The 27,407-nt window shown below is 42.6% G+C and overlaps 1 protein-coding gene across 1 annotated transcript in view; it reads right to left on the reverse strand.

Annotated features, from left to right (window-relative positions):
• The window catches only part of TRIT1 (tRNA isopentenyltransferase 1), a 1,178,366-nt gene extending 1,151,950 nt beyond the window's left edge, over nt 1-26,416 (reverse strand). The window contains exon 1 of the mRNA XM_044084772.1: nt 26,279-26,416. The gene's annotated coding sequence lies outside the window, so the exon portion shown is untranslated. The remainder of the gene's footprint in view (nt 1-26,278) is intronic.
• Between the last annotated feature and the right edge of the window lie 991 nt (nt 26,417-27,407).

The following is a 27,407-nucleotide window of genomic DNA, read 5'->3' on the forward strand; positions in this document are numbered from 1 at the left end:
CTGCATGATTCCTGGATGGGGATGTGGTGGTAGGCATCTTTTAGGTCTAGTATCACCAGCCAGGCATTGTGTGAGCATAGGCAGGAGCTGCTGCAAGGATAGCATTTTGAATCTGGGGACCACCAAGGAGGTGTTCAGTTTGGATAGATCCAGGATGGGGCACCAAGTGCCCTCTCTTTTCTGGGAACAAGGAATAGTCTGGAGTAAAAACTTTTTCCATGTTTGATCCAGAGGGACAGGTTGTACTGCCCCCTGGGATAGTAGTGTTTTTACTTGGTTTAATGCCTCTTCCCACTGGTTTGGGGGGAGGTCCGGGTACTGTCTCGGAATTGGGAATTCGTGAAGGAGAATCTGTATCCCTGAGAAATGATTTTTAATACCCATTGGTCCTTGGTTACAGAGACCCAATTGTCCTTTTAGAGGGTAAGCCTTCCTCCTAGTTTTAGATGAGTGAGAGGAAGAGGGGGGAGGGGGAGGCATTGTGAGTGTTTACCACAGAAGTTTGGCTTAGAACTCTCTGCCTTAGAGGTGGAAGTGGTTCGTTGTTTGCTTCTTTGCTGGCCCTGGGATAGGGGCCTGGATGTCCTGTCCCTGCAGGGCTTACTTTGGCCCTGTCTGCTGGGTACAGGGAAGGCCCATTTCTTAGAGGAGAAGTTTCTGCTGAATCTGGGCGCTTGAACTTGAAAAAAATCTTTTACTGTTTATATAGATTTTGCTTTGTCAACTCCCTCAATTAATTAGTTACCACCAACTAGTGCTCACCTTCAACATCCTAAAAAATCCCCACAAGACTCCAGCCCTAAATCAACTACTAAACCAATATTCAGCAAACCGTCCTCTACGCTCATCCAACAAAACCCTTCTCTGTATATCCAAAGACAACAATACTGCAGGGAAAGCTTTTTTCTCTCATAACATAGCTAGAAAGTGGAATAACATCCCCCAGAATATCTCTTAAGCACCATCTATCTCACTGTTCAAAATGTCACTAAAGTCACACCTCAGGCACTCCTGGCTCTGTCCTTGCATCACATAAATGCTTTCCTGCTTACTGTCTCTATAATACAATACTAAAAATTCCTCAAATACTGCCATACAGGGTCTACTATGTGTAAATTAAGCTTGCTTGAAATAAACCACTGTAAATTTATTATGTCTTGTGTGATGTCTCTCTTGATTGTATTGTTTAATGTGGAGTTTTTTTTCTCTCCCAAATGCTGCCATCCAGGGCCTACTATGTGTAAATTAAGCTTGCTTGGAACAAGCCATTGTAAATTTATTACTGCTTGTACGACATATCTTTACTGCTCTATCCTCCTGCCTGACGCATCTCCATCCTAGTAGGAAACCCCCTTACTATCCCTCACCACGTGGCACCCAGGGCACATTCAGATAAGGACCTATTCCCAGTGTGGCTCCAGTTTAAGCAGTTAAAATTGAAAAGAAAACTGTACCTTGAAAAGGGACACTAGGGTAAAATTACTAACCTACTCAATAATTTGTACACTAAGGAAGCGTTCCGTTGGCAGGAACTAGTCAGTACCTAGCAAAATCTGGCAAACTTAAAATATAATCCCAGGAATTCAGGTGGTGTTTCACTGAATAGTAGCTTACCTTAACATAAACTGGTACACCAACCTACAGCTACCTCTGAGACCCTGCAGACTCCTGGCGGTGTTTTCCCCATGGCAAACTTAAAATATAATCCCAGGAATTCAGGTGGTGTTTCACTGAATAGTAGCTTACCTTAACATAAACTGGTACACCAACCTACAGCTACCTCTGAGACCCTGCAGACTCCTGGCGGTGTTACCCTGACGTCAGCGAGGTTTTGTAAACCCTACCTTTTTTCCGCCATATTTTTCTAAACCTAACCTCTAGCAGGTACTGCTCTATCCTCCTGCCGGACGCATCTCCATCCTAGTAGGAAACCCCCTTACTATCCCTCACTGCGTGGCACCCAGGGCACATTCAGATAAGGACCTATTCCCAGTGTGGCTCCAGTTTAAGCAGTTAAAATTGAAAAGAAAACTGTACCTTGAAAAGGGACACTAGGGAAACCCCCTTACTATCCCTCACCGCGTGGCACCCAGGGCACATTCAGATAAGGACCTATTCCCAGTGTGGCTCCAGTTTAAGCAGTTAAAATTGAAAAGAAAACTGTACCTTGAAAAGGGACACCAGGAAACCCTTACTATCCCTCACAGCGTGGCACCCAGGGCACATTCAGATAAGGACCTATTCCCAGTGTGGCTCCAGTTTAAGCAGTTAAAATTGAAAAGAAAACTGTACCTTGAAAAGGGACACTAGGGAAACCCCCTTACTATCCCTGACCGCGTGGCACCCAGGGCACATTCAGATAAGGACCTATTCCCAGTGTGGCTCCAGTTTAAGCAGTTAAAATTGAAAAGAAAACTGTACCTTGAAAAGGGACACTAGGGTAAAATTACTAACCTACTCAATAATTTGTACACTAAGGAAGCGTTCCGTTGGCAGGAACTAGTCAGTACCTAGCAAAATCTGGCAAACTTAAAATATAATCCCAGGAATTCAGGTGGTGTTTCACTGAATAGTAGCTTACCTTAACATAAACTGGTACACCAACCTACAGCTACCTCTGAGACCCTGCAGACTCCTGGCGGTGTTTTCCATCTTGACTTAAACTGTAAACCTGTGCAGGCTTGCCTCATCGGCGTGCTTACTGTGAAACATCGTGTTGGCGTTCGTTACTGAACTGAATTGTTTTGACTTAGAGGGTAAACCAGTGCAGCATTGCCTCATTTTGAACTGAATTTGCCTTGACATAAAGTAAAAACAGTGTAGTTTTGCCTCATTGGCGTGTTATTGAGAAGCATCATGTCAGCGTGTGCCTAAAGTGTAATAACTGCAGCATTGTTCTGGCGTTTGTACTACTAATTACCTAGCGATGTGTTCAGCTGGTATGTTTACATTATATCTAAGGAAGCTTGTGCACTAATAACAGCTAGTCTAGCGTGGGTAAGCGTCGCATTTACTACAGTCTGAAAACACTTTGCTAGCGTGCTTTCAGTTCTGATATATTATTAGTTTGAATGCTATGTAATGTTCTTTGTGCTGTGACTGTACTCTTGTTCATATTTGCTATAAAGTAATACTGTGTTAGGAGTCCTAGTTTGTGATTACATTGCCATAACTCCTGTCTTTTTCCCTATTCATTACAGGAAACCCCCTTACTATCCCTCACCGCGTGGCACCCAGGGCACATTCAGATAAGGACCTATTCCCAGTGTGGCTCCAGTTTAAGCAGTTAAAATTGAAAAGAAAACTGTACCTTGAAAAGGGACACTAGGAAACCCTTACTATCCCTCACCGCGTGGCACCCAGGGCACATTCAGATAAGGACCTATTCCCAGTGTGGCTCCAGTTTAAGCAGTTAAAATTGAAAAGAAAACTGTACCTTGAAAAGGGACACTAGGGTAAAATTACTAACCTACTCAATAATTTGTACACTAAGGAAGCATTCCGTTGGCAGGAACTAGTCAGTACCTAGCAAAATCTGGCAAACTTAAAATATAATCCCAGGAATTCAGGTGGTGTTTCACTGAATAGTAGCTTACCTTAACATAAACTGGTACACCAACCTACAGCTACCTCTGAGACCCTGCAGACTCCTGGCGGTGTTTTCCCCGCTCCGCTCGGGCTCGCTCCGCGCCCCACCCTGCCCCCATATCCCACCCGCCCCCACTACCTCTACTTTTATAAGGTCATTAGCCCATCCCCCTTTTCTCTTGACCAATCCTGATCACCAGTCAATTTACCAACTCTCCTCCCACACTCCAGGCCTACCTTAACTACCAAGTAAAATCTTCTACCTCATCTTACCCATTAGCCTTTCTCTCACATATCATGGGTAAAGCCTTATACTCTATTATCCTTCCCACAGTAGTACTCCTCCTTATTCCTTATTACTTAACCAGATATGAAAACCAAACAGTCTCAGGGATTCCGTTCCCCAAAAGCTACACTAGGACACACTCAAAAAACCCCTATCACTCCAACACATATTCCCTCTACCCACCCTATACTCACAGTCCTAAACCAGAGTATCTTACTCTCCTACCCCAAGCCATCTACAACTAAATCTAATCTCAAGCTGTTACTCAAGCTGCAAAGATTGTTAGATCATTTGAAAACTTGTATTGCCACAGATGGTGACATTCACCCCAATCCAGGTCCTACCACTGCCACAGACTCTAATTCCCTAAAGTCTGCCCGTTTCTCTACCAATTCCCTCCTTATACTTCACCTTAATCTAAGAAGTATAAACAATAAGGTTCATAATTTTCATGCGATGTTAGCTACCCATTCCCCAGACATCATGTGCCTATCAGAAACCTGGCTCAAACCAACTACTAAGGATGAAGAAATCCTACCCCCTGGATATAACATCCTTAGGGCTGATCGAATTAACAAAAAGGGAGGGGGGTTAGCTGTATTATTCAAGAATACCCTTAACATAGTCACTAATCCTATCCTACCCCCCAAAATCTCCAATATAGAACTTATCTCACTAAAGATCTGCCTAAATACCCAAAAATTCATTAATCTCATTGTAATTTACATACTACCAGGAAATAATTCAGATACACTTGAGCAATTGCTCAGCTGGCTAGCCTCCAATTGCCCTCAAGAAACCATAGTACTAGGTGATTTTAACCTTGACTGGTCCCTCTACACTGCACCCAAAAACCCCCTCGCAATTAACCTACATGGTTTTTCCCAAAATATTTCTTCTCCTACCAGAATTGGCAACCCTAAACAAAAAGAGAGCATCATTGACTGGATTCTTACTAATAAAGACACACATAACTATACCACAGGGACACTCCCAAATGACCTCAGTGACCACCTTATTACCTATATCCAAAAACACAAGTGTCCATCGAATAACCCCCCCTCATATAGACTTGTTAGAAACAAGAAGAAATTTGTCCCAAGACTTTTCCTTGCTGAACTCCAATCCTGCAATTGGTCCACCCTGAAAACTTTACCACTTGAAGAGAGCGTGGCACACTTTAATAGTACTTTCCTGAAGATACTTGACTCTCACGCCCCAAACCGACAAATCAGAACCAAGGAACGAATAGCACCTTGGCTGTCTAGCGAAACCAAAACTAAAATTAAACTTCGAAACCAGGCCTGGCATAACTGGAGAGTGACCAAAACCCCACTAGATCGCATCAAGTTTCAACAGCTTAGAAACACTACTAAAGCGGCCACTACCCAAGACAAAAAACAATATTTTTGTCACCTTCAGGATAAACACCAGAATAACCCAAAGAAATTCTGGGCTGGATTTAATAAGCTCCTCCGTCCGGGTAAATCTACTACCCCCACTCCTGAGAAACTCATTGGGAAAGAACCAGAGATAATAGCCAATGCTTTCAACTCTTTTTTCATCGAGACCATCCAGTCCCTAACCAGTCAGCTTACCACTACCAACTCTACTGTTACCCACACCAAAGACTCAGTCCACCCCACCTTTAGTCTACAGCCGGTACCTACCTCCTATATACGCACCCTCCTGAAAAAACTCAAACCAACCACCTTAGCTGCTGACCAGCTCGCTGCAGAATACCTTCAAATAGCGTCAGACGCCATTGCCTATCCCATCTCAATATTGATTAATAGAACTATAACTGAAACTACCATTCCCTCTATTTGGAAAATCTCATATATTATCCCTCTTCATAAAGGGGGGACCTCCATGGAAACATCCAACTACCGTCCCATAGCAATACTGTCTCCAATAGCTAAAGTCATGGAACGGTGTGTTCACAAACAGCTCTTACACTATCTCAACCTTAATAGTCTTCTGTCCCCAACTCAGCATGGCTTTCCCCCCCATCACAGTACAACCACTGCCCTTCTTTCCTTTGTTGACTCAGTCAACAACAACCGTAACAAGAAATTAATTTCCTCTGCTCTCTTCCTTGACCTCTCAAAGGCCTTTGATATGGTCAATCATAAGCAACTGCTTCACACCCTGGAAACCCTATACCTTGACATCCCAACCATAAACTGGTTTAAAGCCTATCTCTCTTGTAGGCAAAAGCGTCAATGGCAAAACAAGCTATCCGACCTACTTCCCAACACCATAGGTGTTCCTCAGGGCTCTATACTGGGTCCTCTTCTTTTCTCAGTTTTCATAAATGAACTTCACTCGATCATCCCCAAATCTACATGCATCCAATATGCAGACGACTCTACCTTGATCTGTTCTGATGTCTCCCTCCCGAAACTTCAAACAATCACCCAAAACTGCTTTACGTTAGTGGAAAAATGGTTCTCTAAAAGGCAACTCATCCTTAATCCTACTAAAACCAAACTATTGCTTTTTTACCCCTCTGCAACTACTCCCTTAGGTAAAGAACCTCTGAATGTGGACAACACGTTCCTTGTGGAATCTATAAATGGTACCATCATACCCCCGGTCTCTCATACCAAAAGTACAGTTTTGTACCTACCATAAATGTAGATGTTCGAAGATCCACATTGCTGCAGTCCTAACACTTGGGTAGTCTGCTGTCCCTCGGTCGGCCCGAATATCAGAGTATAAGGCTGACGTCGGTCAAGGCGCATTTGACTGACATCAGAACGTCAGGGTACAAATGCGCATGACCGACGTCATATCCTCAGTCTTTTCTTGCCCCAGATGTCAGAAGACCCTAAAAAGAAAGGTCAAAACCCATAGACAACAACTAAACAACCAACCAGCCTAACACCAAAAATATGTACAATATATACAATATATACAATATACACAATATACTTCAGATGGATAACCCAACCCACACAACCACCTCAAACTACAGAGGGGAAGGAGGGAGGGTAAATTGGACTGCAGCAATGTGGATCTTTGAACATCTACATTTATGGTAGGTACAAAACTGTACTATGTTCTTCATCTCACATTGCTGCAGTCCTAACACTTGGGTAGAATCCCAAAGCAGAGGTAAGGGAGGATGGCTAAACTATAATGAAGCAGGAGCTGCCAAAATGCCCTGCAACACAGCAGTGGCAAAACCAGCCCTGGATTTAGAGTACAATGGAAGGTGGTAATGCCTAGAGAAGGTATGCACTGAACTCCAAGTGGCTGCCTCCAAAATATCCTTAGTTGCCACCCCCCTCAAAAAGCTGTTGAAGTGGCAGTAGCCCTAGTGGAATGAGGCCTAATCCCAGCTGGAATCTCTTTGCCATGATGGGAATAACAGAAAGCAATGCAAAATCCAATCCACTTAGAAATAGTTTGTTTTGACACGGGCTTGCCCTGAGAGCACAAAGCAAAAGAAACTAATAACTGCTGAGATTGTCTGAACCCTTTAGTTCTGTCCAAATAATATCGCAACTGCCTGTGTACATCTAAAGTGTGCAAAATCTTTTCCCCTTTATTTTGGGGATTTGCATAAAAAGTAGGCAAATGAATAGTTTGGTTTAAAGCCACACTAGAAACCACTTTAGGCATAAAGGAAGGATTAGTACATAAAGATACCCTATCCTTATGGAAAATTAAGAAAGGCTCAACTGCCATAAGGGCCTGCAATTCAGAAACCCTTCTTGCAGAGGTAATGGCCAACAAAACAGCAGTCTTCCATGACAAATATTTCAACTCAGCAGTAGCTGCAGGCTCAAAAGGTTGTAGAGTGAGTTTCTCCAACACAAAATTGAGATCCCAAGCAGGAGTAGGAGCCCTTCATGGGGTCTTATATTCTTTGCCCCTCTAAGAAATTGCTTGAACAAAGGATGAGAAAACAATGGTGGGTCACAGTCGTAGTGAGCTGAAATTGCTGCAGCATGAATCTTAATAGAAGAGAAGGACAAACCTTTGTCTAACAACTCAGTAAGATATTGAAGAGCCACACTTAAATCAGGCTCAGAAACATCCAAATCCTTAGCTGCACTCCAAAACAAAAATCTCTTCCATTTATCTGCGTACACTTTCCTTGTACTAGGCCTTCTAGCTTCCAAAATCACATTCAAAACTTGTTGTGGAAGTTGAGACCCTCTATGGTTTAAAACAGAATATGCCAGGCTGTTAGGTGAAGACAGTGAAGTTTGACATTGAGCAAATGACTGTCCTCCTGGGACAACAGATGTGGAATCAAAGGCAAAGGCCATGGAGGCTTCCGTACTAGACTTCTCAGTAATGGGTACCAGTGCTGTCGAGGCCAATCTGGAGCTATCAAAATCATCCTTGGCTTGTCCTGTCTGACCTTCAGAAGTACCTTTGGGAGGAGAGGCAGAGGTGGAAAGGCATACACATGAAGATTTTTCCAACTGAAAGAAAGAGCATCCACTTTCCAAGCTGTGGGATGAAACCTCTTTGTGCAAAACTTTGGCAGCTGGTGGTTTAGTGGAGAAGCGAACAGATCTATGTCTGGAGTTCCCCAGGACACTGTCAATTTCTGAAATACATGAAGATCCAGTTTCCACTCGTGGGGATCCATGATTTGTCTGCTTAACACATCTGCTAAGGAGTTCTGTGCTCGGCAGAAACCTTGCCTGAAGACTTAGTTGTAAACTGAGAGCAGTCTCCCACAAAATCATTGCTTGCTTGCATAGAGGATAAGAATGTGTTCCCCCTTGCTTGTTGATGTACCACATGACAGTTGTGTTGTCTGTTAGAATCAACACCTGCCCTGGAAGAAGTAAATCCTTGAAAGCTATTAATGCAAACTGGACTGCTAACATCTCCTTCAAGTTGATATGTAGATGCTGTAGTCTGACAGGCCACTTGTCTTGTATCCACTTTCCGTTTAGATGAGCTCCCCAAGCTTTGTCCGAGGCATCTGTCGTTAAAATTTGACTCGCCTCTGGCGGGTCACAGAGAGTCCCTTGTTTAGGTGACATTCCTGAGCCCACCACAAAATTCCTTTTGAATGCAAGGTATCATTGGAATGACAGTGTCCAGATCCTGGCAGTGCTGTGTCCATACATTTTGAGATACCATTGCAACTTCCTCATATGCAGTTTGGCATTGGGAAGCACCAGAATACAAGATGCCATGAACCCTAAGGCTTGAAGGACTGTCCTTGCAGTCAGCCGGACTGAAGAGATAGATGATGGAAGTAAAGGGAAAGATTCTTTTGTTTGTCCGGGGTTAGAAAGGCCATCTGGGATGCTGTATTCAGTCTTACACCCAGAAAGCACATGTCTTGAGAGGGTACTAGACTGGACTTTATTTCGTTCACAGAATACCCCAGGCATCTTAGCACTGCTATCACATATTCCAAATGACGAAGGAGCTCGTCCCTTCCTTGAGCCAGAATCAGGCAATCGTCCAAATAAGGATAGATTTGTATTCCTTTCAGCCTGAAGAAAGCTATCACTGGAGCCAGAACTTTCGTAAATACTCTGGGCAGTAGATAAGCCAAAGGGCAATGCAGAGAACTCATACTGAGAAGTCCCAGTCGCAAAAGGCAGACACTGCCTGCAACTTAACCTGATAGGAACATCACGGTCACCCTCCTTGAGATCCAAAGTTACCATCCAGTGATCCTTGCCCAGCAGCGTAAAAGCTGTTGTAACGTCAACATTTTGAACTTGGGAATGTCCAGATAAGTGTTGAGGATAGATAAATCCAAAATTGGTCTCCACGTGTTCCCTCTTTTTGGTACAAGGAACAGGCGAGAATAAAATCCTAGGCCCCTTTCTGGCATAGGAACCGGCTGTATGGCCCCTATTTGGAGTAACAGAGAAATTTGCTTGTGAGCCTCTATTCTTTGTTGAGGAGGAATGTCTGGCATGCCTTTGAAAGGAGGCAAGGTATGGAAATAAAACCTGTAACCGTGATGTATGATATCCAATACCCATCTGTCTTGGGTAATCAAACTCCAATTTTCTTTGAAAAGTGCCAACCTTCCTCCCAAAGGTGCTGCCAGGCGAGAAGGTTCTGGCAGCTGAAAAGGTAGGTCATTGGGTCTGTTTACGAAAGGACTGACCCCTGCCCTCACCGAAGACTGTGCAGGAGAACTCCCTGTTCTAGGCCTGAAAGAGCCCTGACCTCTGCCCCTGCCACGTCTAGATCTACCCCTAGACTGGGAATCATAAGAAGGATCGTCCACCCCTTAGTAGGCCAATTTCTACTAAACTTTGGAGGCTGAACCTGCAAAAATCTTTAACAGTCTGCATAGACTTAGCCTTGTCTTCCATTTTCTTTAAAACTGCCTCAACAGGAGAACCAAACAAGACATCAGATTGCAAAGGGGCATCCAAAATCCTAGTTTTAACATGGTCAGATAAATTTTGATCCCTCAGCCAGGCATGCCTGCGAAGAACTGACCCAGTGGCAGCCACCCTAGGCGAGGCCTGTACAGCATCAAAACCACATTGCAAAGAATGCTTACCCACCTGTTCAGAAACATGCACTAAATCTTGTAACTCTTTACAATCAATACCTTCCGCCAGAGCATCAACCTTAGATTTCAACTGTGAAAGGAGATAATTTTGATATTTCAACATGTGAAACTGGCAATTCAAAGCTCTCATGGCAAGAGTGGAAGAAGTATAAACTTTCTTTCCCCATCTATCCAAGGCCCTGGCCTCTTTATCTGCAGGAACAGTTCTTGACAACAGAAGCCTTAACACCCTTAGGCCCCTGGCTAACAGTTTCTGGGTCTGCCCTAGGACTTTTAAAAAGATACTTATGAGCTTCAGGCACCCTGTAATACCTATCTGGTTTAACAGGAGCAGGAGGCAAAGAATCAGGATTAAGAGAAGCCTCTGCAAACACATCTTCCACCACATTCAGAACAGGAGGTATAGCCAGAGGCCTATGCTGGGGTAAAAACAAAAATTCCCTAAGCCTTTTCCTGGAATCAGAGAAGTCCTGACCTTCCCATTTAAAATGCTCTCTCATGGAGTGAAGGGTTTCTGAAAAAGAAAAATCCTCAGGAAGAGAAGCAGAAGGAGTAGAATCATCCACATCAGAATCAGAATAATGAGAATACTCCTGCAAGTCTTCAGCCGAAGACTCAGACACATCCGAAGCCTGCTCATAATCCCCAACACTGGTTCCATCCTAGGCCTCTTATCAGGAGGGGGCATAGAGCCTCTAATTAAAGTAATTAAATCTTCTGCCATTTTAAGCATGTGCTTCTTGGGCACAGAACCTGAAGAACTAGGAGTGACACCCACAGAAGCTAAACTAGACCTGCCTCTAGGAGAAGCCTTGGAAGCAGAAAGAGAGGGCCTAGACCCCTTAGAAAGGGAGGGAGTACAGTTATCTGAGAAGCCCCTACAGCCTGACCTGCCTCCTGGGAGGCCACATCCTGTAAAATCAAAGTTTCTCCCTGGGACTCCAGAGAGGCCTCCGTCGGAACCACGGTTCCACTGCCGCCTCTAAAGAACCGGCGTCCGGTTCGGACGACTCCTCTAACCTAGGTTTAACTGCCTTGTCCTTGCGCTTCTTTGAGGAAGCGGCCGGAGCATCCGGCGGCATATTGTAATTGCACCGCTTCCCAAAGACCAACCTGGCACAATCCAACCTTCGCTTTATAGTGCGTTATTGAACCTAGCACAAAAGCGACACCCAACAACGTCATGCTCAGGTCCCAAACAAGGTATACACAAATTATGGTAATCCCTATGCGGTATCTGTTTCCCACAAGAAATACAGTTATTCACTTTTTCTGACATCCGGTAAACCACTGAGGCAAGAAAAACCAAAATATTCCCCAACGGGTACTTAACCAACTCTGACTTCGGTCTGAAACTCCGAATTCGAAAAATTTCAGAATGCCGAACGGCACTTGCAATACTGCTTCTGCATCGGACCATGCGGCAAAAAAGACTGAGGATATGACGTCGGTCATGCGCATTTGTACCCTGACGTTCTGATGTCAGTCAAATGCGCCTTGACCGACGTCAGCCTTATACTCTGATATTCGGGCCGACCGAGGGACAGCGGACTACCCAAGTGTTAGGACTGCAGCAATGTGAGATGAAGAACATCTATTAGGTGTGACTATAGATAACAAGCTAAAATTTGATATACACATTAACCAAACCATTAAATCCGTACACAAGAAACTTGGATCTATGTATAGAATAAAAAATTTCCTAACCCCTCATACTAAACTAACCATTGCTCGCACTCACCTCCTCTCCACCCTCCTTTATGCCTCACCAATACTGTCGTTCCTCAACAAGCGGGAACTCAATAAACTATCTGTTGCCTACAATCATATAGTCAGATTTATAACAGGAACACCGTATCGTACTCACCACTGCCTCAACCTAAATACCCTCGGATGGCTCGAACTCCCCAACCTTCTCAAACTCAACCAACTTACTGAGGCTTTTAAAATAATCAACCAACCGGACAGAACCCCCTCTCTGAGCAATATCCTGACCTCCTACTCAAACCTAAAATCACTCAGGTCAGCTAATAGTGTACAGGTTCTAACCATTAAATCTAATAACTCTGGAGGTGGTGCTCTCTATGCCAATTCCATTGGAAAGCTATGGAACTCTCTACCCAATAGCCTCAGACTAATGACCTTGATTAATCAATTCAAAAATCACCTCAAAATATTTCTTAAGTCTCACTGGTCATGCCCATGTCCTAAACCAGACTAGCCGCTGCAGTATTTACCCTATACCAGAGATCGCAACCCTCCCCTGCGACTTCAATTTGTCGCCGACCTAGTATTATCTGTATAATATTCTGATTGTTACTTTATAAATATGTTATACCAATGTCTTTTACTGTGATATGTATTTTATGCCAATCCATACCATTTGTAAATGTATCCTGTATTGTCTTATCTGTGGAGCTTTTCTCCCCGGGCCTCTACTGAAAATGGACATGTATCCAGCTAGACTAGCCCGGTCAACAAATGTAAAATAAATAAATAAATAAATTGTATAATTACCACTGTACATATTGTTTGATGTGGAGCTTTTCTCCCCGGGCCTCCACTGTAAATGGACCTCGTTCCAGTCAGACTTTCCCGGTAAACAAATGTAAAATAAAATAAATAAAGTACATTTTTAAACACCTCTTCTGCTTTTTCTCCAAACAGGCATTTCTTATCTAGGGGTGCATCAATAAGTTTAGACTTGACATGATCAGGGAGAGGTGGTTCCTTTAGCCATGCATGTCTTCTAACAGATCCTGTCACTGCTGCCCTGATAGAGGATTCTAGGGCATCATATCCACATTGTAATGAGTGCTTGGCCACTTGACCAGCAGAGTGAAGTAATTCTGTCAGCTCTTTAGAGTTGGCACCATCAGGAGAGGTAGCAATCTTCTGCTTTATTTGTTCCAAGGTGTGTTGTTATTTTAGCATACGGAACTGACAGTTGAGTGCTCGGATAGCTAAGGTTGCAGAGGTGCATACTTTTTTACTCCATTTGTCCAGAGCTCTGGAGTCTTTGTCAGAAAGAAGGGTATTCTTGACAGAACTAGTCTTAGCTCCTTTTGGTCCCTGTGTAATGACCTCAGGGTCTGCAGCAGGGTTCCTGTACATGTATTTGTGAGAATCCAATACTCAGCAATACCTGTTGGGTTTAGCTGGAGCAGGAGGCAGGGCATGACGGGCTAAGCTGGATTCAATGAAAACATTATCCACCCACTTCTAGAATAGGAGGGATGGCCAGGGGTCTGTGCTGGGCAGGTCCAGAAACTCTCTAAGTCATTTCTATGACTGTGGGAAGTCCTGAGATTCACATTAAAAATGCCCCTGAGAGAGCGGAGGATTTCCACGAAGGAAAAGTCCTCTGGAGGGGAGGCAGAGGGGATGGAGTCCTCTGCATCTGAATCCTCAAAAACAGTTAAGGGCTGTTGTTTCTCTTCAAAGGCAGAATAATCAGATTCCTCAGACTCTTGGTCTGTCATAATTTATGGAGAAGGAAGCCTTTTCCTTTTTTGGGTGGGGGCTTGAGTACCTCTGATAAGGGAGATGAGATCATCCACTATTTTAAGCATTTGAGTTTTGGGTGGGGGAGCAGTAGCAAGATGATGGCTAGAAGCAGATTTCCTAGGAGTGACCTAGCTTCAAGGCCTGAGAGAATCCGTTGGTCTCTGAGAAATGGTAGTCGGACGAGAAGACTTTTTTTTTGTCTAGAATCGGTAGTGTGAACGGTCTCCTCAGAAGCCAGTGCCTGCTCCGCGGCTCCGGACCCAACCAAGGCAGAGACAGCCAAAGGCTCGGAAGACTAAGAGGATTTCTGTGGCATACCGGACTCAGAAGGGGTCTCGGCAGAGGCCTGCGTAGAAAGCAAGTCGGGCATCCGGGGTTACGAAAGTGCCTCGCTGAATTTCGGAGAACTGACGACTTGCTTACTGGTAGTGTCGTGGGAAGGCTTAGCCTTGTGTGACCTGTCTCTATCTTTAGGTTTTTTCGGAATATAGGCGGATTGTTGGCTGACTGTCGCCATATCAGAATTCAAAGATGGAATATGAAAATAACTGTCTACAAAAAGAGCTCTACAGTGAATGGTTCTCACATTAAAGAGGGCAAAGAACCGGCAATGAGGGACGTCGTGGTCTGGGCCTAAACAAGTGATACAGTAGGAATGAAAGTCTCGGTGTGTGATCTGCTTTCCACAGGTGAGGCAACTGCTAACTTTTTTAGACATCGATTAGAGCAAGAAAAAAGGGTTCCCAACGGGGTACTTCGCTTTAGATGTTTTCTGCTGAAGGTTGACTTCTGGTAGCGACTGGCACTCGTGCAAACTGCTTCTGCTACAGGCTCCACGGCAAGAAAGACTGATGTAATGATGTCGGTGGCCTTGCTTTATAGTACTGATGACCTGACATCAGACTACAGGTGACAGCAGCCGGCGCACAAAAACATTGACTGTGGTATTCGGGCCAGCCGAGGGTTACCACAGCAGGGATAACCCACAGGTGATGACTGCAAGAGTGAAACATGAAGATCATCAGGTGGAACATCAGAAGGATTAGGAGAATCCATATGCAGCAACTAATATGATCTTTTCTGTACCTCAGAGACTGGAGCACAATGCTATTTAAAGAACTCCATCATCCTAGAGATTGTATCCCCAAAAGAATTCTCTTCAAAGGGAGTATAAGGACTGGTACATTCCTCTTCCTCTGATCCACAGTCCAAAGGAGAAGGAATCTGAGAAGAGTAAGCAAAGGATTATTCATCCGAATCCAGCTCCTCCTCAGAGGAATCCTGTTCCTAGATGTTTTTATGGGAGTAGAGGACCGGGGGGGGGGGGTGAAATAGAAACTCCCTGAGGAGGTTTCAATGCCATCAAAGTACTAAACAAACCCTGAGTGAAGGCCTGTCATTCACCCTGTGGATCCTTAGGAGCAGGAGAATTACGTTAAGATAAAGTAGCAAAGAAGACAGTCTACTAAGAAGGGTTTTAGTTACAAAAGCCTGACAAATGGAACAGGATTTATGGTCACGAGAGGCACCTAACAAAAAAAGACATTGGTCATGGCTGTCTTTATGAGGAAGCCATCTCCCACACTAGCATTTACCGTTTTTGGATGACATGAAACCCCACAAGTAACAATAAAAAAAAAAAGTAAAGAATCCCAACAGGGACTTATCTGTAATGGCTTGGTGAACCTGTGAACAGAAGAGGCATTCAGACAGATGATCAAGTGATGGCATTTGGACTGGTGGCAAAGAAGTTCTGAAGATGGTACATCCGGATGTTATCTTTATGCCCTATGCTACACACAAGGAGCATATACGTGATGAATGACATACCTTAAAGCAACCTACAGGCTTTGGTATACTGGCCACACATCAGGCCACCCTAATTTTATGAATAGTGCAACAGTGAAATGGAAGGACATCAGTTAGCCAACTTCCAAAGTTTAAGGACACCTTGCATGCTCAAAAAGTTAAAACAGCACCTGGAAAAGAATTTTGCCAACAGAGCTAAGTGAGGTGTCCCCCACAGCAGGATTAATTCTTGAATGGCCTCCTGATTCAGCTTCCTTTGTGACAGTCTATCCAGGTCCTACTCAGCTTCTCTGCCACAAAGTTTGGCTGTGATGGGAATGTTATATCCCAGGTTACGATGGCTAGAGTGCAGAGATGGTAAGATCTGGTTCCCTCACTTCTTTATGTACAGCATTACTGTGATACTGTTTATAACCACTTGTAACAGTCCAGGGACCCATAGGTAACTGAGATTTTTTTTTTTTATTACAAAGACACTACCTGCACTTTTACTCCTGTAGACACTGCTCCCCAAACACTGAGACATCCATAGTTATAAACTGGAATGAAATGGGAAAGGAAAATAGGAGATCTGGACAGGAACGTTCCCTTCTCAAATCCCAAAATAGGAATCTGAATGTCAAGGGAAGCCGATGCTGGGACCATACTGATTTTAGGAACCACTGAATTTTTACCATGTGGAATCACAAGCATTACTGGATGCCATAAAACCTAGTACCCTGAGAAATTTCTCTGATGAAATCTTTTCTTGAGTAGAAAAAACTCAGCAATAGATATAGAGATAGATCCATGTTTTATGGAAGAAAATCTCTTTGTAAGTATCCAGAAGACGCACTCCTGAAATCAAGCAAGATTTTTTTTATGATCTCCTGAAATCCAGTCTGTGTAGATCATCTCTTACTCAAGTGAGATTCTCTACACTTTAAAAAGAGAGTCTGCAAAGAAAGGCAAGTTATTTGAATAAAGAAACATGCATACTTTGCCGTCTGCAGCAGGGTATCACTAGAGGTAAACACTTTGTGAATACCCTTGGGGCACTGGATAACCCAAAGGGTAACACAGAAACCTGAAAGTGTGATCAAGGCTCAGAAAACATTAAGAAACATTTAAAATCTGGTACTATAAGGTCACCAAAACATTTAAATAGAAATTGAGAGGTATGACAGGATAACATTTTGATCTTTGGAACTCTCACAAACTGCTTTAGAAAGGAAAGATCTAGGACTGGTTTCCAAGAAGTTTCTTTCTTTGGCAACAGAAACGTTCTTGAGGAAGTCTTCACCTTTCTGAGAAGAAGGGATAGCTATTACCCAAAGTTAGCAGATGATAAAAGTAAGGAAAGAAGTTTAATTTGGCAGAGGAGGATGAATCCCTTGAAAAGGAGGGAAAGATTCTCATTGCTATTTATATCACTGAGACACTCTCACAAATTATTCGTCTGAGACTATCTGTTGCAAAACATAGAAACTGAGGGCAGGATTTTGAAGGCAGTCATTCAAATCTGTTAGACTGTTGCTTCTGGTTGGCTTCTTCCTTTTTGGAGCCCCGTTGCCATTGCTTTTTAAAAGTCTGCTTACGAGCAGCTTGCAATGTCTGCTTATTTTGTTTTTTGTAAAATGCTGCAGATGTAGCAGTAAAACTGACAGATTTGGAGAAGTAAGGTTGAACAGCTTCCCCCTCGCCTCACACATTTTAAGGATACCTGCAGTAGATGGCCCAAACACATGCACTCTGCCTAAGGGAGAATTAAATTCTCAGCTGTTACATCTTCAGGAAAGTATTCAGTAAATGACCAAGCAAGCCTTCTCATAACAATTCCAGTAGCAACAGCTCTGGAATTGGCATCAGCTGAATCATAAGTGTATGGGTGGCGCAGTGGTGCAGCAGTTAACATTGTCACCTCACAGCAAGAAGTTCTCCAGTTTGATTCTCGGCAGGGGTGCCTTCTATGTGGAGTCTGCATGTCCTCCCTGTGTTCTTGTGGGTTTCATCCAGGTACTCTGGTTTCTTCCTACATTCCAAAGACACACATCTGGTACGTTTCTCCCCGGGCCTCAGCTGAAAATACATTCTTTCAGTCAGACTTTCCCAGTCAACAAATGTTAAATAAAATAAAATTGAAATAGTGTTTACTCACTTGAGACACTAAAGCAAAAAGACTACACAGAGATGATTTTTCCTTTGATGAGGGAAAAAAAGCCATAATGCTCCTCATATCCCTTAAAATAAGCAAGCATAAATTTTGTGCGTCTGACAGTTAAGAATGACAAAATTAAGTGCAGTAGCAGATTATACCTTTCCCAAATCTTTCAAAGGCTTTCCCATTGGTGTCTGAGGGGAAAGAACAAGAACATACCAGATGTTTAGCAACTGCAGTATTTTTTTAAGAAAACCACTGTTGGGCCAGATATGGAATTAGAAAATAAAAGCTTAAAAGACTGAGGAACTTTATACAATCTGTTTTCTTAGGGGCAGTAGGCTGTCTGAAATGCAAGTTTCAGGCTGTAATAAAGAAACTCTCCAATGATGGAAGAAAGGGGAACTGGAGTGAGGTCAGGAAATTCTTACTTCTAATAAATCATGCTTCTTTAAAGACTGTGGAAGATCAGTATCTCCCTGCTGAAACAATGGATTAATTCTGGACATGCTTTCAGAAAAGGACAATTTTTCTAAGAGACCATCCAAAGAATCGACTTGATGAAACCAGAGGAGACAGAACAGTAATTGTCACCTCACAATCATTTTCCTGTTCAATGTCCTGAAAATCCTCAGATAATAGAAAATTCCTTTTTTCTCCTGCCAGAAACACTAGAACTGGTAGGGTCAAGAGTCTGAGCAAAGCCCAAACAAATCACTCCTGACCGAAGTAACTGAGACTGGAGAGGGCAGATACATGTTGAACATTTTCCTTCATTTTTACATAATTTTGCAAAACAGCAGACCTAATTTTGACAGGCAAAACTTCCTCAAGGACAAGCATTCCAGACTAGCTAAGCAGAGAGAAATTCCCTGCTCCTTCATGCAAGACCAACAAGACTGTTTCTCCCTTGCCGGGCATGGCCTCCAGGGTAGCTTCCGGGAACCAAGGAAAAAGATGAATGATCTGGAAAAAGTGGCCACAGCAGAGTCCATGGCTAAGGCAATTTAGTAGCCTTCTTAGAAATCTTTCTTTTTGTGGCTGGAAGAAGGATGAGCCAAAGAACTGGTAGGTTGTTCCACGGTGAAGCTGAAAAAGATGACTTATTCCCAGGAAAGCCTGACAGCAATAATCAGTGAAACAGATAAGTATTTAAAAAGTTGAAGACCAAAGTGAACCCCCCCCCCCCCAAAGCAGTTAAACACAACTTTCAAAATGGAAAAACAAACTTTTTACTTTTGAAGAAAAAACAACACTCCTAAGAAAAATGTGGCTAAAATTCACACAACAGTCCAAAACACTTTTTCCAAGCTTAAAATGATTTCACAGAAAAAGTAAACTTTGTCAGAAAAATAGATTGTGGAAAGTTTTTTTCCCTCCAGAAGGGAACTTACCTGCCCAGCATGATCCTTGAGAACCTACCAAGAGGAGCAACCTTTGGCAGCAGGAAAGCTCTGAAGGGCTGGGCACCCAAACCACTTTTTTTCCTTCAGCTCTACTCAAGTTGATAAACAGAATAGGTACATAGAAGTTCCCTTAAACTTTGCATGCTAGCCAGCTGTTATATCTATGGCAGGATATAACCCATATAGCAAACATCAGGGTAGAGGCAATGAGATAGGGGCGTGCCAAATGAAAAAAACATCTCTGGTAAAGGTTCTAGTTGTTTCTAGGGCAAAAGCTATTACAAAAGAGGAAAATTAGTACAGCTTATAAAATATTACACAATATCAATCAAAGGAGGTTAGAAAAGAATGGGATGACAATTCATAATTTATTATTTTACATTTGTTGACCCGCTTAGTCCAACTGAGCTAAGTAGCCCTTTTTCAGTGGAGGCCTGGGGAGAAAAGCTCCACAGTTTTACAAATTTTAGTGTTGGCAGTGTCAGCGGGTTACAATGTATACATACAATGAAATAAATTTTATCAGAAAAATAATAATGGAGAAAAAAAAAAACATAAGTATACATAAGAGAAGTTATTCAATACAAACATTTTCAATAAACAAGTGAAGATGGTTCATAGTGTTCCAAAGACATGCATCTGGAGCATTTCTCCCCGGGCCTTCACTGAAAACAGGCTCTGTGGAACCTAGTCGGACTTTCTCAGTCAACAAATGTTAAATAAATAAAATAAATAAGTATGCAGTTATTTCATGAGATGTGCGACATTATAAATGGAGATAAGAGATGGAGAAGAACGATACTTTAAAGAGGTTTACGAACTAAAAAGGTTTGAAGTTTTGGTGATTACATAAGAATTAATGGGCTACATCAGGGAGGAGTGCAAAGGCAGGACCAGTGAGAGTTCAAAGGTACTATCTAGTGGCCGTTTTGAATTGATTTGGATATTTGACAGACTTGATTTCTAGTGGTAATTTCTTCTATGATATGGTAGGATTGTAGCTGTAGAGGTTGCAGCCAATTTTAGTCTTAGGTTTGTATATTTGTAGTAGGTTAACGTCAGAACTACGTAGGGACCTAGTGGGGGAATATTGCGAGATGAGGGGAGATAGGCTAGGGCGGAAGGATTTCAGTATAGAGTGAATTATCTGCAGTTGAGAGAGTAGAAGCTGGTGAGGTAATTCCAGACAGTTTAGGTATCTTAGTGAAAGACAATGATGTGAATTATAAGTTTGGTGAGCTGTGAATCTGGCAACCTTGTTATAGGTAGACTCTAGTTTAGTTAGTAGTGTGGAGTTAAGATTGGAAAGAATATGGCTGCTATATAGAAGGCTAGGTAGGAGGTATGCATGAGAGAGGGTTATTTTTGCTTTGTTAGTTAGAAACTTTGTTTCGATAAAGGCGGACAAGTTTTGGTGCATCTTTTTGATGCAGTTGTTTACATGTAGATAAAACTTGAGCTGGTCATCTATTGTTACTCCTAGTAGTTTTGTACTACATTCAACATTAATGGGGGTATTACTGAGGGACAGTACAGAAAATGTAGATTTAAGGTGGGTGAAGTTCTTTGGGAGAAATAGTAAGAGTTTTGTCTTTTTAGGGTTAAGAATTAGCTGGTTGTCACAGAGCTAGGATTTGATTTAGTTAAAAGATGCTTGAGTTGCAGAGATAAGGTCAGAGGGAGTATCTGCGATGGTGATGATGGGGTCATCTGCGTACTGTACAAGGGATGATTGTGGACAAGAGGTGTAGAGTAGATTAGTGAATATACTGAATAGTAATGGGCCAAGGATAGAGCCTTGGGGGACTCCCATTTCGACAGGAAGAGGAGAGAGCCAAGAGCCATTTCACTGAATGTGGACAGTCAGTAAGACAGCTGGAAAACCAGGTAGTAGTAAAGACAGAAAAGTTGAGGTTAGCCAGTTTGTTCAGCAGAAGAGGGTGAGACACCGTATCACAGGCTTTTGAAAGGTCGAGGAATATGCAGACCACCAAATTATTGTCTCTGGCTAGAGGAACAGCATTAATGAAGTATATAAGGGAAGTTGTAGTGCTACGTTTAGGGCGAACGTCATGCTGTGGCAGTTGTAGTGCTATGTTTAGGGCGAACGTCATGCTGTGTAGGAGTGAGGAAGTTTTCCTGTAGAAAGTATTTCATGATTTGCTTGTGTATGCATTTTTCCAGTATTTTTGATATAGGTGAAAAGATCGCAATGGGTCCAAAGTTTGTAATATCAGTGGAGTTAGCTCCTTTGTAAATGGGTATGGTGTAGAATTCCTTCCAGGCAGATGGCACCTTAGATTCTGAGATGGAGCGATTTATCAGGATTGCTACAGGGAGGGCAAGGGATGCAGCAATTTGTAAGAAATAGGGAGGCAGGTTGTCAGCGGAAGCAGAACAGGGTTTAAGTTTAGACAGCAAGGATTTTATATAGTTAGTGGGTACAGTTGTAAGAGAAAGTGGAAGAGGACTTGAGAGAAGGACAGAATTTGGAAACATTAGTTGAGTTGGTAGTAGAAGGGAAGGAATGTATCAGCTTAGATATGGATTCAATGAAATAGGAATTGAATGAGGTAGCGGTTTCTTCTGGCGAGTTGTTTCGGCAGGGGTTGGGAGATGAAGGGTTACCAGGGTGCAGGATTTGGTTTATAGAGTTCCAAAATGTCTTGGGATCTGTTGGGCAGTTGGGGTTAAAGTATAGTTTGTCTTTGTGGATGCATTTTTTTGCCTGATTTCTCAGTTCTTTATATTTTTGCAAATGGGAAGGGAGTTTAGTTTTTACCCACCTTTTCCATGCCCTGTCTCTAGTTTTCATTAGGGTGTGGGTGGCATTGGTAAGCCAAGGGGATATATTAGATTTGATGCAAACAATGTGGGGTGGTCCAAGAGAGTTAAGAATGTTAAGGAAAGTAGAGTTGAAAGAGTGGACAGCTTCAAGAAGGGGGAAGACAGGTTAGATGTGTCTAGTTTATCTTGGAGAGGAGGGCATTAAAACTCTCTGGGCAGAAGGTGGATAGTTTGCGACAGATTATGCATCTGTGAAGCTTAGTGAAATAAGGAGTGTATCTAAGAACTTTCACAAGGGAGTGGTAACTTGGGGAGTCGGGTAGGGTCTCAGGGTTATGGTATTTGTGGGGATCTGTGACTAAAATCCAACTGATGGCAGAGCTGGGGGTATGTGATCTGTTTATATGGGTGGAGGTTGAAATAAGTTGTTCAAAGCCCATGTAAGTTGATGCGTGAAGTAGTGTTTGGAGACTGAAAATTTAGCCTGTTAATATTTACATCCCAAGAAGAATAGTTTCATTGTGGATGTTTAGAGAAAGGTGAGAGAGAATGTTTTCTCGAAGGTTAATGTTATCTCCGGGGGAAAGTAGATGGCTATGACTGTGATAGTGGTGTAATTGTTAAGTTTAAAATTAGCTATCAGGAGTTCAGCAGGTGAGGAGGAGGAAGAGGGTTCATAGGTGTGTACTAGACTAATGGCCCTGGAGCCTTTACAAGCCTAGCCCATAGGATTACCCTGGCATCACGCCACCCGACCTTAGTTTCCAGTGCCTCTGTCGAGCAGAGCCACTGGAGTGATCCCCGGGGTGAATTTTTTTATTTCCTATCCAGTCATCAAGATTTCTCTTGAAGACGACCAGTGAGGTGCTCTGTTTGACATGTATGGGAAGTCGATTCCATAGCATAGGCAGTCTCTGGGTTATGAGCCTGTCCCTCCAGCATGTTCTGTTAAATTGTGGTAATGAGGTTGAGGTCTCTGGAACATGTGGTTCAGAGGGATTGGGATTTCTTTAGATGTAGCATTTCTAACAGAGCTGGATCAGACATGGCTTTGTAAGTCAAGCAGAGATCGCCTCTAAGTAGGCAATATGAGACAGAGAATAGTTGCGTTTTTTGAGTCTGTTCATATAGGACAAGTGTTTAAGGCTTAGGATCCTCTTTGTGAGGTACTTTTGTGGCCTCTCCAGTTATTGCAGGTGTCTAGTGAAGTACATGCCAAATGGGGCATTGTACTCAATGACTGGCCTAATGAGGGAAGAGTAGAGGGAGACAAGGACCTCTTTCTTCCTGGATGCAAAACCCTTAGTAATGAGATGTGCCACATAGAAGGACTTTCTGACCACAGTGGCAGTGTGGTGGTCAAAAGAGAAGTTGCTGTCAATCTGTGTTCCCAGATCTCTTATAATGCCTTCAGTGTTCAGTGGACTACCACCGATGTGGTAGTTCATGGGAAATGAGTTTTTCCTAAAGGGGATGACACATTTTGTGGCAGTGATCTTAAGGCCATGGTTCTGTCACCAGTCATTGGTCTCGGTGAGGCCTTTCTGTAGGATGTCAACATCACTTGAGGAGTTAATAATGGCTCTCAACTTGCAATTGTCTGCAGACTTTGTCAGCCAGAGTCCCTTTGTGTTGGACTGGACTTCTAAGAAGTAGATACCAAATAGGAGAGGCCCCAGGACTGATCTCAGTTGGACTCTACTCATGGCTTGTAGACAGTCTGACTTGGAGCCAGCTACTTTCACACTGTGGGTTCTATCTGTGAGCCAGTTTGCAACCCACCTAGTGATATAGGGGTTGATGCCTAGCTTATTTTTTTCTATGATTCCAGAGTGGGGATTGGTATCAAAGGCCTTGGCCAGATGAAGGTAGGCTGTATGAATCAACTCGCCTTCATCCACAGCTCTGGTGACTGACTCAAAGAAATCAAACAAGCTGAACAGGCTGGTTTAGACTTAAAGGAGTAGGATGGTTTGAATATACAATGGCCATTCCATCCCATATTTTCTTTTGTCTATCTAGTCTAAGAATATTATATCTGGGGGGGGGATATCAATGCCACGGTTTTGAGGCTTCAGCCAGGTTTCAGTCAGGGTGACTATATCAGGGGTGTGGTTAGCCACCCAGGCATGGAATTTACTAATTTTGTTTAGGATGCTTCTAAGATTCATGGAGTAAAAAGATACTTGCTTTTGAGTAGTGTAGGCTTGGTTAGGGGAGTTAGCTTTATTGACTGGGGAGGTGGGTTTGAGCCAGGGTTTGGGTGAATGTCATCTGATAGTAGTACGGCGTTAGGGATGAAATTTTGTTTGTACTGTAGGGTGCTTTATTTTATTTTATAAAGAGGTGGTAGGGGAAGGGGTTATTTTGATTCTGGGGAGGAAAGATAGATGAGCAGATAGGGAAACACTGCAGGGGATGTTTGAAGACATTGGCATTAGTTTTTGCAGGATGAAAGTAAATTGGAGTTAGGTGAGAGTTATATAAGGCAAGAGTGTACAGGAGGAGAAGGGAAGGCAATAGAAGAAAGACTTGGATTGAAAGACAAGTCAGTAAGGGGGGTCAATAGTTAAGAGGGAGGTTAGGCCTAGAAGAACGGTTGTAGGAAAGTTAGGGATAGGTAACAGTAGAGCGAGTCAGTACACAGAAAGGAGAAAGGAGTGGTTGGTGTCAAGGGTCTGCAGAAGGAGAGGTATGCAGGAGTGGGGTGTAGCATAAAACATGAAGGGGTGAAAAGCAGAGCAGGAGATTGTGCAATTGAAAGTATAAAGGACATGATATGGGTGGTGGGTGGGTAGATAGGGGAGCGAAGTGAGCCTGAGCATAGCGAGGGTGAATGGAGTGGGTTGGGCAGGAAACTGCAGTCACCACAAAAAAAAAAAAAAACAATCTGCAGGCCAGGAGGGAAACAGTAAGGAGCACACAGTGAGAGTCAGCAGTTAAGTAGAAGAGGTGGGGAGGTGTAGATAGACAGGGAAGAGATGTTATAGTGAGGTATACACAAGCATTCGCAGTAAGATAAAAACAGTTAAAAATGAAAACCATAAACAGAAAAACGAGAGTATAGCTAACTAAGAGAGTTGGCACTAGAATAGTGACTAACCTATTGATGGCAAAGAGAGACAAAGAGTCAAGGTATTTAAACAAGTGAGTGTTGGGGGGGGGGGGTCTCAATGGTATGCAGGTATCCTGCACACTGGACAAAGTAAGGCTAGTTTGTGGTATGAGCTTAGAACATAAGTTTAGTTCAAAATGGCTCTGCAGTAGAGCACAGGCATTATTCCAGGAGTTGAAACAGTATCTGTATGGAAGGTAGAAGCAGTCTAGAAGGGAAGACACTTTGCTCTTTAAACATTAGTTTAAGCTGGCTATGCAGTAGAGCACAGGCGTTATTCCAGGAGTGGAGCAGTATCTGTAAAGAAACAAGCAGCAGTCTTGAAGGAAGACACTTTGCTCTTAAAACCTAAGGAAAAAGGAGGGGAGAGTGTGTATTAAGTTTAAAAGCTAGAGAAAAACAAAAACAACAGAGATATTATAAGCAACTACTGATAACAGCTAGACAGGAATTAGTTGAGATAAAAATATGAAAAAAAAAATAAAATGCATACATATGTTATCAACTTTACAGTTCAGAGCAGTAAAAATGTGAGACAAAAGTTCAAGGACTTACTTTCACATAATGGAAAACTATTAACCATGATGTATTAGTATAAAACTACTATGACAATAAAAATGTCTGCTGTAGTTCAAGTAATAAATTTGTGCCATTTTGTAGTTGAAATAATCCAAGTAACTGAGATATGACAAAATAGCTAAACAGAAGTTAAATACTTATACATTCACTGCAGCTAGAATAATAACTCTGGAAATTGTACAAGCCAGTTTAAATAGTATTAACAATTGGCAGTCTCATGGCGACTGAATGTAAAATTAAATTTAAAAAAATTAGCTCTACTTCACATCCACAAGGCTGCTAAAGTGTATGACAGAGGTCATGCCATAAAGCAGTCGTTGTGTAAGGTAAATGCCCAATAATGCAATAACTAGATACGAGATACAGAATACAGACATATGGTAACAGTCTACAACATAGCAATTGTTACTTGAGTAGAAATATGTCCAAAGGCAGGTAAAATAACTTATTTCAATTTATGTACAGCCTTTCACTTGTGTGGCAAGAGACAACAATAACCCAGCCAAGCCATGACTTAGAAAATATTTGTTAAGATGCTTACCAAAGTCCCAAAAATAAGTTACAGCAGCATACAAAGCCCTTCCAAGTGAAGTACATCCAGTTTACATGCAGAGTACAAGCGAAAAGCTGTTAAAATCAGTAAATTAGGGACCTGCACACCACTTAGATGAAGCCAATAGACTAGTAGAAACAGGAAAAGATTGTGCAGAAACACAGAGTTTTAAATGCCCCAGAGGATTATGGGTGAGAGAGAGTGGGATGCATGGAAATGTAGTATATGCAGAGTGGGGCTGATAGGAAAGTACAAGGGTTTTCTGAGCCAGGAAACTCCAGTCACCAGAAAAAACAATAAGTAGGTCAAGAGGGAAACGATAAGAAGCACGCAGTGAGTCAGCAGGTAAGTAGAGGAGGTGGGGAGGTACAGACACTTTGCTCTGAAAATATTTAGTTTAAACTGGCTATGCAGTAGAGGATTTTTGCAAGGAAATTAGTCACACAAGAGCGATGCTTAATTCTGATGATAAAATCAAAAGTTCCTCTGGATCCCACAAATTATGAGCTATCCTGCAAAAGGTCATGATTAATTGTAATCCTGCTTATAGAAAACTTCCGTGCAGAGTAAAGCACAAAAATTACTGAGCACAAAGCTAGTGATTTCAATGAATCATCATCAGCATTTCCAAACAGATGCTTGTGGACTTCTCAAAAACTATGCTAAGAAAATGCAGAGCCAGATTTCAGGGGAGGGCAGCTTTCATCAGGCAGGTAAACCAGAATATATGCTGTGTGTGGAAATAAAGCTCCTGCTAAGAGAAGCAAATGGAAAGGTCTAAGCCACAGACACCCAAATGCCCTAAAGTCATGATTAGTAAATAAGAACAAACAAAACTGTCTGCGCAACTATCAATTTTAAATTAATATAAAATGAAAAAATATTATAAATGATTGGTTGGGAGGGTGGCCTAATGGTTAAGGTATCTGCCGTACAAACACAAGGTGCAAGGTTCGAGTCTCACAAGGGATAACTGGCTAGGCTTAAAATGGCTCGCAAGGGCAGTTAGCTTAGTACTAATCTATGAACCTATGAACCTATGAATCACAGCATGAATGTTAATAGAATATTATCACCACAACCTCCCCACCCAACACACACACACACTCATACAAAG

The sequence above is a fragment of the Protopterus annectens genome, chromosome 1.part1 (assembly GCF_019279795.1).
Source record: "Protopterus annectens isolate FY-2018-M chromosome 1.part1, PAN1.0, whole genome shotgun sequence".
NCBI classification, from domain to species: domain Eukaryota; kingdom Metazoa; phylum Chordata; order Ceratodontiformes; family Protopteridae; genus Protopterus; species Protopterus annectens.